This window comes from Sciurus carolinensis, chromosome 6 (genome assembly GCF_902686445.1).
Source record: "Sciurus carolinensis chromosome 6, mSciCar1.2, whole genome shotgun sequence".
NCBI classification, from domain to species: domain Eukaryota; kingdom Metazoa; phylum Chordata; class Mammalia; order Rodentia; family Sciuridae; genus Sciurus; species Sciurus carolinensis.
In genome coordinates, this window is record NC_062218.1 from 70659372 (window position 1) to 70672686 (window position 13315).

A 13315-nucleotide genomic window follows, 5' to 3' on the forward strand; every position below is an offset into this window, starting at 1 on the left:
GTTCTATCCTATTGGTTATGCTTTCTATGGAGTTTTTAACTTGGTTTATTGTTTCCTTCATTTCAAGGATTTCAGTTTGGTTTTTTTTCAGTATCTCTAACTCTTTATTGAAATGATCTCTTGCTTCCCGTATTTGGTCTTTTAACTGTTGATTGGTGCGATCATTTAATGCCTGCATTTGCTCTTTCATCTCCTCCTTCAATGCCTGCATTTGCTCTTTCATCTCCTCATTAGCTTCCCTGATCGTTTTAATTACGTACATTCTGAACTCCCTTTCTGACATTTCTTCTGCTGTGCTGTCATTGGGTTTTATTGATGTAGTATCTAGGTTTGTTTGGGACATTTTCTTCCCTTGTTTTCTCATATTGGTCAGTTGTCAGTGGGACCCTGAGATATTGCAGTTTTCCACTATTGGCTTATAGTGTCCCAGTAGATTTCCAGTGTATCACCTCCCAGCCTTCAGTAGCCTGATGTCTTGGAGGAATCTGATAAAGCAGCTCATTCGAAGAATACTGCCCCTAGCCCCCTACTGGTTCCACGTTTTGGAACTGGCTCTGTGCGGAAATGCTCTCACTGTGGGCCTGCACCGTGCAGCTGGCCGTGTGGGAAGAGCCCACTGCCGGAGTGTGGAAGACTACCTTGGGAAGACTCAAGCTGCCCTGCCCGGCTCTGCTAAGCCACCTCTATCTGGGCCTGCCACCCGGGCTGAGCTTTACCCAGTGGGCAGACTCACCCGTGGCTCCACTTCAGTCCGAGTCTCTCAATGCCTCCCCTTCTTAACTCCTGGGTTGTGGAGTGACCGGGGGTGCAGTCTCCCTCTAGGCCGCCATCTTGGATCGCCCCGTGAAGAGAGCCCGCAGCCGGAGTGGGCAGAGCCGCCTGAAGAGGTCTCCGGCTGCCCTGCCCTTATCCCTGAGGCTGATTGCAGATCGAGGCTCTCCGCTGGTTCTTTGCAGGAGTACACTGCACTGCAGTGGCTCCGGGACTCGGAGCCTGCTCTGTTCAGACAGGCTCTCACTAGCGGCTTCATTTCTTAATATTATACAATTTGTATTCAATTAACTTATTTAATTACAAAATGAAACATTAACAAATTGTGAGCATATTAACAATTAAAGGTAGTCATCTAAACTGTTATCTGAAAAATAGCAATGTTCTGAATATTAATTACAAGATAGATGATAATGGCAGGATAGGTGAGGGAGAGCAACCCAGTAACACAAAGGAATGTAAAGAGAAAGTTTCAGATCACTTACCATCTGTGAAAAACATATAGCCTTAGGCTACCTAATACTGGGTACATGCTGAATGGGAGGAATTCCACTCCCCTTTTGCTCTTCTTTTAACAAAGAAAATAGACCTGGAAGAAACCTTATTTGTGTACAAAAAAACAGTATATTTGTAGGTGATGAAAAGTCTGAACTTAGATACTAATGATTTTAGAGAATTCTGGGTAAAGGCAGTTGTCTAACTGGGATTTTGGAGAACCTAGAGGAATTTGGAATCCCTTCTGCTTCAAATAGAACTTTATTGATTCAACTGGGAAAGTGAGTTTACATGAAGCCTTTCTAGGGGTTTCACATAAAACTTTATACGGAGCAAGTCATTGTCATGCAAAACAATAGTCCTTTGAGTCATTTTAGACTCCTTACTTATCTCTGCAAAGACTAAGAGCAACATATAAAGATTGCAGTAAAAACAAATTGACTTTAATAACAAATTACAAGAGTAAATCAGAGCAATCACATATAATGCTTTAATATATGTGAGTCACTTAAAATTTCCTGTTGAATTAAAATACAGGGTCTTTTCTTGCTTTTACATAAAAGATCTCCTGGAAAAGTATTACAATTGCAATGTTTTTTTCCTAAGTACTTTTGTTTTTAAATTTAGTAAACTTTGATATTTTTAAAATCTTTAAAAATGGGATTTTCCTTCCTAATAAGTTTAACAAAATAAACTCATAGTACTTTGACATGAAATGACAAAGTTAAATGCAAATACAATGAAGAGAGCTTTATGGTCTTTTGTCAGAATTTGACGATCAATTATTTCATTAAATCTTTAGAAGCAAAGACATATTTCAGTTTTTCATTTGTTTTAAGGCTGTATGTACTTTCAGGTCCTCTTATTTATTTATTTATTTATTTATTTATTTGCCATGCTGGGGATTGAACCCAGGTCCTTGTGCTTGCAAGGCAAGCACTCTACAAACTGAGCTATATCCCCAGCCCCAGGTCCTCTTATTTTCAAAGATATTTCTGACCACGAAGATTTCTAATTACATAGTTTTGTTTTTGTTTACTTGGATGCATTCTTATTAGCTGTATGTTCTAACAGCACACACACACACACACACACACACACACACACACACACCCAAAGTAGTGCTTTTTAAGCTAGGGAAAAAATTCATCTCCCATAATTTATCTTTGCTATTTGTCATCCTCCTTTTATTCTACTTGGTAGGTTTTGGGAATTTTTGTTTCGTTTTGTTTTTATGCCTTATTTCAACTTCATGTTTAAAGTTTGCATTCATAAGCTTTTGATCACTGAACAAAATGCCTCACAAAACCAACTTCGAGATGGGACAGATTATTTAGGGCTCACAGATTCAAATGTTCAGTCCATGGTTAGTCAGTTCCATTGCTCTGGGCCTGAGATGTGGCAAATCATGGCAGAAGGGCATTTGTGGAGGAAAACTGCTCAGTTCATGGAATTCTGGAAGCACAGAGAGAGGAAACTAGGGACAAAATATAATCCAAAAGAGCATGTACCCAGTGACATACTTCCTCCATACACGCCCTACCCACCTATATTTACCACCCAATAATATGTGCAAATCATTAATCATCAAACTAATTAATCCATTGATTAGGTTACAGCTCTTATTATCTAATCATTTCACATCTGAACCCTACTACATTACATAAGTTTTTTGAGGGGCACCTCATATCTAAACCACAGAAGAGCTAAAACCAGAGTCAAGGGCCAAATGTTTTCTTCAGATGTATTTGCAGAAGTTAGAGAGAAAAAAGGGAACAAAAAAAAGGGGAGGTAAAAATGCAGAGATTGAAGGGAGATGAACAGATTAGAAGTGGAATCAAGGGGGTAGGCAAAGGGGGAAGAAATGGAGAGTGAAGTTAGCCAAATTATGTCTTGTTATGAATATATCACTATTCATTCTAATTTTGTGTATAATTAAAAAGTACCAAATAAAATAATAATAAATAAATAGAAGGCAGACCACTAGGGTAGAAGAAGGGCACCAAAGATAAGGAGGAGAGGAGGAAAAGAAGTAATAGTAGGAATTGAAATGAAGAAAACTATATTGTATTCACTTATTAATATGTCAGAATGATCCCCACTATTATGTATAATAAACAAATGAATAAAATATAAATGAATATTCAGATACTTAGGAGAAACACTGAAAATTTTGATTACTTATTTTAAAGAAGAACATTATTTAGAGTCTCATTCTTACTATAAATTTTATAATGTCATAATGCATGAGGGGAAATATTGATTCAAAATATCATTCAGAAATTCTATTTCAATCTGAAATGTTTGCTACCTCTCTGGCATCAAGGAAATTAATATTTAATGTCAAATTTTTAAAGTATACGCAAAGTAATGTCCCATTTTTCCACACACACTATCATTTCATTCTAAGAAAAATTGAGGTGTAGACAGATAATTCTGCATAAAAATGCATCATATTCCTAAAATGTCAAATATAACTAAGTAGAAACAAAAAAATGTCAAGCACAATCGGGTTAGGTTTAATTTTTCATATGATAAAATTCTGAGGCAATTTAATTACAAGCATAAAAATAGTAGCCATTTTCACATAGTATAGATATTTTTTGTTTGTTTCATTATGCAAACAGGAAAAGAAGAAGCTACAAATCTGTTCATAAGCATAATGTTTTAGTGTTCCCAAATATTGAATGTCTGATAATGCTTTCTACATCTATGTATGCTTACATGATCTCTCTGTCATCTGTTGTCTCTTCATCATTTCTCTGCCCATCTTTCTGAAGCAGGGTGGTGGAAATATTCTTAAATTTATTTCTATACGTATTTGCTAACTTTATATATCAGAAAGCTGCAAAGTTATATGTAAGTTCACCAGTGATGTATCTATAATGTAACCACAGCCGCATGGTTAAGATCTACAACAGCATGTGTGTTGTGTGAAATTTTTCATTATATTAACAAGATATGGTTAAAGTTTATATAGTGAAAGATAACTAATCAAACAATAGCAAAGGATTTTAAATATCTCATTTTTCAGGATCATTTAGGATAAAGAAAATATCATATTTTTCAAAACCCTAATTAGGCTAATTTGTTTATTTATTTTTTTTAGTTTTGTTGCTCTTTTTTGTGCTGAGGGTGAATTGGAAGATAAATATGTAGTAAGGTTTTCTTGCAGATACATAATTTGAATGGAATGAAGGGGGATGCTATTATTCCACTGGGTATTCCTTTGAGTTATTTTTTATATTATACAGCATCAGATTGGAGATTTTTCTTTATTGAAAGAGAGGTTTTCAGGGCCTCATATCCATTTTAATCTCAAAAAAGGTCATCTCTAAGAACATTGTTTTTAATGATAATTATTATTGTAATCTTAAAGTTCACATGCAATAAAAATTGCATAAAATATAAATAGAATATTTTATGGTATAATTCAAATACACTTCAGAAAGCACCTTAGTCTAACCTCTAATGTTGTTACTTATCATCTGTGACAAATTAGAAGTCAGCTTGGCAGTGTTTGTGGATACTCTGACACTTTAGAACAGAAGGGAGATGGTTTAGTTAAGTGTGACACTGGTATCATTAAAGGTGTCAAGCTGTGTCACAGAGGGATTGCTGAAGCAGTATTCTCTAGAAATTCCATGAAATAACTAAAACAAAACTTAGAAGGACGAACACAGCTTTTCATTGAAATTGATTGCAAAAAAAAGTAAAATTAAGGCCTCACAGTAGCCTACAGAAGAAAATGGACAAAGAAAAATCAGAGTAAGAAGTTCAGTAAATAAAAGAATCAAATAACATAAGATGCACGCATAGAAATAAAGTAATGGTTAAGTTTGTTCTGGAACATTATCTCTATAGAAAAGCATATGGGAGAGTCAGATGGTATGTCTTTAAGGAGAAGGGTAAAAAGTGATACATTAGGGTAGATTACATGATATTATGTTCATTTACACCATATTTTTCAAACTTCCCATAAAGATGGCTTGTGATGACTCAATTCAAACTAAAAGAATAACAGTAGCATTGAAATAAAAACTTAATTGAGACTATGCATATAGATTTAGAAAAAATATCTGGCTTTCATGTGGCTATAAAAATAGAGGGAAATTATGACCCCAAAGGTGGAAGACATGTAACAGTTAAATTTCAGAAAGTACAGATCTGTTCATTTCAAACATATCCAAGAGTGATGTAGCATAAACACAATAATGAGAAATTTATCAGGGACACAATAAACACTCTAGACAAAATATTTTATTGAGTCCATAGTAAAATACATAATCTGATTTTATAATATAATATATGATCCCTTACTCAACCTAGCTATAAATTTAGGGTTGTTTATATATAATACATTTAGTTAGTAAGGCACTTTTTTCCTTTCTTTTTCATACTACAGTCTATAAGTGAATATAAAACTCAGATTTTTTTAATAACTAATTTGTTGTTTTTCCTGAACAAAAAAATCTTTGGAATTAATAGGGGAAATGACAAAAAACTAATATTAGGAAGGTGAAGATTTATTGTACTCTATTAAAGTATGCTCCTTCTGTCAGGCTTCTGTGGTATGCCTGGCTACTCTAGAGTCAGACCTGGCAGCACAGGTAGCTTCTCCACAATAGGACCTTGTGGGGTAAACAATTTCTGATATATGTCAGTTTCTTTAGAACATGGCTCCAAGAACACAGGCAATTTTTATAGCAAGTTATGCAGAGCTTTTTCTCATCCAGTAAACTACAAATATGCCCTCTCCAAGGACAGATCTGAGAGATCTGAGATCCTTGTTGTACACTACTTCAGCCCTACAGACCGAGAAGACTCTTTAAACTTTCTGTCACTAATATTAGAGTTCTTGTTTGTGAATCCCTCATTATTAGTATTTTCTATTATACTTAAAAACTATTTCTTCTAAACATTTCTTATTCAAATTATTACATGTTTTCTTTCCTCTTAATGATCCATGACTGATTCTGAAATGGTAATATGAGTAGTCCAGAAAAGACTCTCCATGATGGTGTTTGGGGAATGGTTGTGCTTTTGAGACCAAATTTTCTTTGCTTGAATATCTAGTGATAATTTCACCTGGGTCAGATTACTCCTAGGGGATGCTCATTCTTCTGAATAAGCACCATAAGCAAATTCAAACCTTTCATTATTAGCTCAGAATTGGGGTTATCTCAACATTCACCAGAGACTGAGATAAAATATAATAAATGCCATGATCCACAATGAACCAAAGATTACGCCACTAAAGAGATACAGGAACAGGATATCACACTAGATTTATCAATGGGAGGGATTTTTAACATTTCCATAGGGAGAAAATCCCTTCATTTCTTCATAACAAATCAGAGATAATACACCTGAAACTACCAACGTACAGAATATGTTCTTCTTAGGACCAGAAAAAGTGTCTGAACTCCCATGATCAACTGATCAACTTCAGATAGAAAATTAGATGCAGAAATAAAAAATTTATTTTAAGTTTTTCCTTTCCTGCTTCCATTTTTTTTTGTTCATATGATATTTAATGCCAATGTACAACTTTATTCTCTGTGTCTTGTCATCATCTTATTCTCATTATTTAGATCATTCATAAAATTCACCCCCCCCAGGAGATGGAAAGACTACCCAGCAAGTCCGTCCTATTGAATAGCTAAGATTATAGGTTCTATTTCATTCTATTTTTGGTGGATATTGTGTGTGATCTCTGAATTGTCTATGAAAGATACTGCTTTTCACCATCTAGTCTATATATAACCCCTTATACTCACCTTTACTTGTTTATATATGACTACATATAACCATGCTTTATGGAAAGAATAACTTGCATGCAAACATGTGACACCAATGACCAACAAGTAGCTATTACAGTATTTCCTTATGTTTTTCAAGTTTCATCATAAATATTCAATTATTCTGAGAAAAACCTGCCAGACACTGACATTCTTCAGCCACGATAAACAATCTTCCCATTTCCTCCCTTTTTTATTTTTTATTATTTAAAATGACTGGAGGTGAGTTATAAAATTTTATTCCACATCCTGTTTGACTTTTATGACCTAACATTCTTTAATTTTCTTTAGCTGTTTCTCTTTATTTGGGAAGAAACTCCAACTAAGTGACAAGCACAATGTTCTTGATATTACAGTTATCAAACTGTCCATAACATTGGTGAACTTTTGAACTGCTATAAAATTGGTGCTACCTCTTCTTATTCTATTAAATCACAGAAAAACTTCTGATGGTAGAAAAAGGCACATATTTGTTATATGAATTTTTTACAAGTAGAAATTTTCTATTAAAATAAAATATTTCCTTTTTCTTTCCTTTCATTCACTATGGGCAAATTGTCAATTAAGATTATCCATTTTTATCTCAAATAATTTTATTTGGACTTCTTTTCTCAAAACACGACCATGATAATTCTCTTATCCTTACTTCTTGTCCAGGTGCCATAATGCATAACAAGACTATTTTCACTTTATTCCATTCTTCATTTTTCCCCTAATCTTCCTAAAATTATGTTTTGATTGGCCTTTTTTTTTTTTTCCTTTACCAGTACTAATTGAACCCTAGGCCTAAAATATGTGAGGCAAATGCACTACCCTTGAGCTACATACCCAACCCTCTTTATTTATCTATTTGTCTTTTTAATCTTGAGACAGAGTTTTGCTAAGTTACCCAGGTTGAGCTTGAACTTGAGATTTTTCTGCTTCATCCTCCTGAGTAAGCGGGATCAGAGTGTGCACCACCATATCAGTCTCTGTGCAGTTTAACTCTTTAATCAACAGTCAATCCTTCTGTACCTAATCAGTTTCCTACTTGTCTCTGATCTTCCATATTAATGCCCATATTTGCTAATGTTCATGCTACCTTCTTCCCCCACAATGCACTCACATGTCAAATAAAAGGAACTTTGAAATTTGACCCTTGTACCATGTTGTATTAGACATCTTTGTCTTCATGACTCTGACTTTACTCACCTGCATAATAATAAAAATAACTGTCTTTTATGTATGAATGAAAGATGTGAAAGTGATAAAAAGTTCATGAGATAGTAAGGTACTTAGAGGTTATAACTGCTACACTATATTTTCTTCAAAAGTTCACAACAAAGTGTGTTTCTGTTAGGAAAATCTTAAGTTACTTAGGTTATTGTTTTGGGGACTAATTTCTTTTCCTCTTTAAGTTGACAGAGCTAGACTTTAAGAGGAAAGGAATCTGGGTTTAGTTACAAAGAATTCAAAGAAACAGATTTGGAAGTTTTTGCTTCTGTTTAACTCTGCTTGAACATTCCTATAAGTCTTAATTACTTTCTTGTGATGGGCAATTTCAATTTCAAGTAGTTCTATTGGTCTGAAATAGTTTTCTTCTTATTTCGGGACAAGTCTTTCTTTCTGCAATATTTATTAACTAGTCTGAATGATGTTTCCTGATTTATAGAACCAAAACCAAACAACAACAATAACAGTAACAATCAAAATTTGTTTTTAGACCCTTTTATATAGTTTATTAGCCCAGATAAATACCTCAAATCATGAAAATGTTTTTCAGCTTTATATAAATGCTGATGAATAGTCTTGCCAGTCCCTCTTGGTAAAACTCATGAAAAGTTATATCTACATTGTTTTTATATATATCTAATTTGATTTAAATTTTAGTGCGTATGATGATTTGTACCATAGGAAGGACTTGTTTTTGTTGTTCTAATCCCAGCATGATCATTTATGAATATATAGTTCATAAAAATTTAATCCTAAAACACTCTTGGTTTCTATGTTTTGATATTTGACATGAAGTTGTCCACTATCCTGTATTTTTTGTGAATGCTTCTTATCCCTGTAAGATAACACTGATTGGAGATTTTTAAGTGTCAATGGGAATAATGATATATTAATGTTTAAAACAATAATAAAAATCAAGAAGTATAAAAATAAGAAAGTGAGAACATGACATACAGGTAATAGATAATGATTGATATTTAACATTGCATTTTTTAAAAATAAGAATCAAAGATTTGAAGATCTTAGGTGGTTCATTAATCATCATTGTCTAGTAACAAAACTAAGACTGAAACTTAACTGTAAGACAAAAAAACGAGTATGTACTTTGATTTCCTTCTTGGTAAAGTTAAGACATTAAAACTTTATTTTGCAAATAATTGTCTTTCAGTTACTAAAAAATCAATATAATTATACACCTCACTTTGCCTTTTACTAATCAATGTGAGTGATTTAATGACAATACCTCATTCTGTTAAATCATGTTAACACGCATATATCGCTTGTATATGAAAGTACATGTATATATAACACTTCTATATAGTACATAGTAATTTCTTATTTAATAAATTTGCTTTGAATTTGTCAATAGCTGAAAGACAAATGAGAGGTAACAGACATTTTTAAAGTCAGATAATACTTTCATGTTTCATTTGAACATAGTTTTATTTCAAACTTCTTAAAAGTAAAAATGGTATACATAAAATTGCTTTATTCTTTAAGAGAACACAATATATGTTCAATTGTAACAAATTTTAGACAACTGGGAAATATAGTGACAAGCAAAGAAATGGACACATAAATTAAAGATAGTTCTTTGTGAGAATGATACAGCTGTCTGAGCATTATTTTTTATCTATCTAAAGTTTGAATCGTCATATGTCCATGCTCATATAGGAAATACATTTGCATGAATTAACAAGTTGATGATATAGATGTTATGTGATAAAAGTTTAACCACATTATCACAGTGTTATACAGGAATATCTCTGAAATAAGATTTAAAACTACAAATATAAAATATTGTCAAGCAAAGCATTTCCTTAATAGGTTCAATTCAGTTTTTCTTCACCAGAAACCAGAAAGAACATGAGACATTTTGATGAAACAACTAGTTTTTCAAATGGTGATTTTTATAGACATATTCAATACTCTCAGTTCTATAAATTTTTTACTATAATTATTTTGAAGAATTTGTGCTATTGAATGTAATTTAACTTGCTAAGATATTTAACTTTAGATGTACACTGTGAATTACCTAGTCTTCATAATCTTATGAAAATGTGCCCATCTAAAACTGTAATTTCCACTCTTTCTGGAAGGCACAGGTGCCCTTGAGGCATACAGTCTTTTTCAATGAGATATAAACAGATGTGTTCTTAAAAAGACAAAGTCTTAGCTAGTGTATTTCTTTTTGTCTTTGACTTAATTTTCCTTCCTACTGCGTGGAATGCAGTGCTATATCTGTTCCATTAGGGCAAAGGTAGCATTTTCCATATGGGTAGAAAAAAAAAATTAAGGAACATGGGTCTCTACAGATAGAGCATCTTAACCTGAATTTGACAGTTAAATTATGTTGTCTTGTTTATATCTTTATATTTGTCTGTACATAAAAATACAACTTAAAGTAGAATAAAAAGAGCAATGGAAGTCTAGCAAAATAATCAAATAATAAAAATTAGAGCAAAACTCATTACTATGGAAAAACAGAAAACAAAAAGAATATAAACAGAACTAAAATCTTGTTCTATGAAAATATCAATAACATTGATAAACTTGTCACCATGTTAACCAGAAATAAAGTGAAAGAGAGAAGACACAAATTACTAGTATTAGATATAAAAGCAGAGACGGTATCATTGACTCTAGTATTTTTACAAGGATCAAGTTTCAATATTATGAAAATTTTTGCCGATGAATTTGAAAAACAGATAAAATGGACTGAATGCTTGTAAGAAACAAACAGAAACTGAAAAATAAATTAATAAATGCCTTGACAATCTCTGTATCTATTAAACATACTAAATCATTAACTAAAACTTTACAAAAGTATATAGCTCCACTTCTGGTTATCAGTCCAGCATATAAAGAGATTGAAAGTGTTCACTCCATCCTAACACCTAAAAACCTGAAAAATCAGTAAGTTTTCTTACATTTGTCAGAGAAGTGAAGTCACAAGGTAAACTGCTCTTTCCAAATTGAAGTGATAGACAGATATATACCAGAGAATCACAACTTGCCAAAGAGTACTGACTAACAGAAACTTCTGCAACAAACTGGAACTGGGCTAGAAAAGCTCAGATTGTAATTGATGAACTGCTGGAGACTCAGAGTGGACAAGCCTGAGAGAGAAAAACTCCAGGAGAACACTGCCATAGGCTGGCTTTCATGGTTTTGTGATTTTTACCTTTAGGGACTCTTCAAAGTCCTCAGAGTGAATATTAGTGAAAAATCCATGTGTTCATGTAGAAGGAGGAGCCATCATGAATATACAAGCACATTTCATTCTTCTTAGTAAAGACTTTGCTCAGGAGAAAATATGCCAGAGCCTAACCTGCTAGGGTGCTAGCAGAGTCAATCACACACAGTGGAGGTTGAAGACTCAAATCTAACTCCATGTAGCTTTCCATGTGTGGGGAGAGAAATATTCAGCTCCAGCCTGTCACACAGAGGAAAGGACAAACACAATTCCAGCAACCCCACTAGCATGTGACATGGGGAAAGGAAGTACACAACTTCTCCACAACTTGTCCTCCTCATGTGGAAAGGAGATCAACTGACAAGCACATGTCAAATTCAAGTTCAGGGCACAGTTTCATAAAAGACTCAGACCAAACCATAAGACTCATGCTTTCTTCCCTATGTGTCCTTGAATGCTTCTGCTCCTTTCATTACTTCCCACTCCATTCTTAAAGGCCTCACGACATTAGGCCTATCTCTGAAGAAAAAAATAAAAGGCCCTATCAAATGTTAAAAGCAGTTTGAGGAGACTGAACCAGCACCAGGACCAAAGTCCAATTATGGCAGTAACACTGGAATTATCAGACCAGAAATTTAAAACAACTATGGTTATGTATACTAAGGGCTTTAATATAAAAAGAAGACGATATGCAAGAACTGAAAAATAATGTAAGCAACTGGATGGAAATTATAACAACCAGGAAGAAACGCTAAAGATCAAAATCAGAATTACAGAAACAATAAAAAAGACCTGGTTTTGACTCAAAAGACGGAAGAAAGAATCTCGGCTTAAGGATATGACACTAGAACTTCCAAAACAGAAAATCAAAAAGAAAAAGTACTAGGGAAAAAAAAAAGCCTATCGGGACACCAAAAAGACTGTGAGATGATGATAAAAAATATAAATAAGTATACCAGAGCCTAAACTGCTGGGAGAAAAAAGGAAGGAACAAAAGCAATATTTGAAGTAATAATGATTCAAAATTTCCCCCAAAACAATGTTAGAGTCAAAACCAGAGACTCAGGAATCCAACAGAGCACATAGCAGGATAAATACCAAGACACTATATTTAGGCCCATCCTATTTAAGTTTTATAATGTCCTTCAACACTATAAAGGGAAATCTTGAAAGAAGGTGGGGTATAAAATTACGTTCGAATTCTCCTTAGAAACCATATATGCAACAAGAGAGGAGTATTTTTGTTTGTTTTTGTATCTATCTATCTCTCTATTTATTTTTGGTACCTGGGGTTGATTTCAGGGGTGCTTACCCACTGAGCCACATCCCAGACGGTTTATTATTTTTTATTTTGAGACAGGGTCTTGCTAAGTTTCTTAGGTCATTGCTAAGTTGCTGAGGCTGGCTTTGAACTTGTGATACTCCTGTCTCTGCCTCACTAGCCACATGCCAGGCTTGCATCAAGAGTGGCGATTTTCCAGGAAAAACAACAACAACAACAACAAAAACACATACTTAGAATCTTGTGCCCTCAAAAATTCTCTTTTCTAAAGTGAAGAAGATAATAAAGACTTTCTCACGTAATGAAAAACTGAAGGACTTTGTTCCTTGTACTTCTGCCCTACAGTGATATTACAGAAGTTATACAGAAAGATAAGGAAATGATACAGTTTACAAACTTGATCTACAAAAAGAAAGGAAAAATATTAAATAATGAATAAATAAATATAAAATTAAATACTTCCTCTTATCCTTAATTTATCCAGCAGATGTCTCTTCAGAATTATAATAATATTAATGTGATCATGCATGCTTATGTATACATATAGGTCTTTGTAGG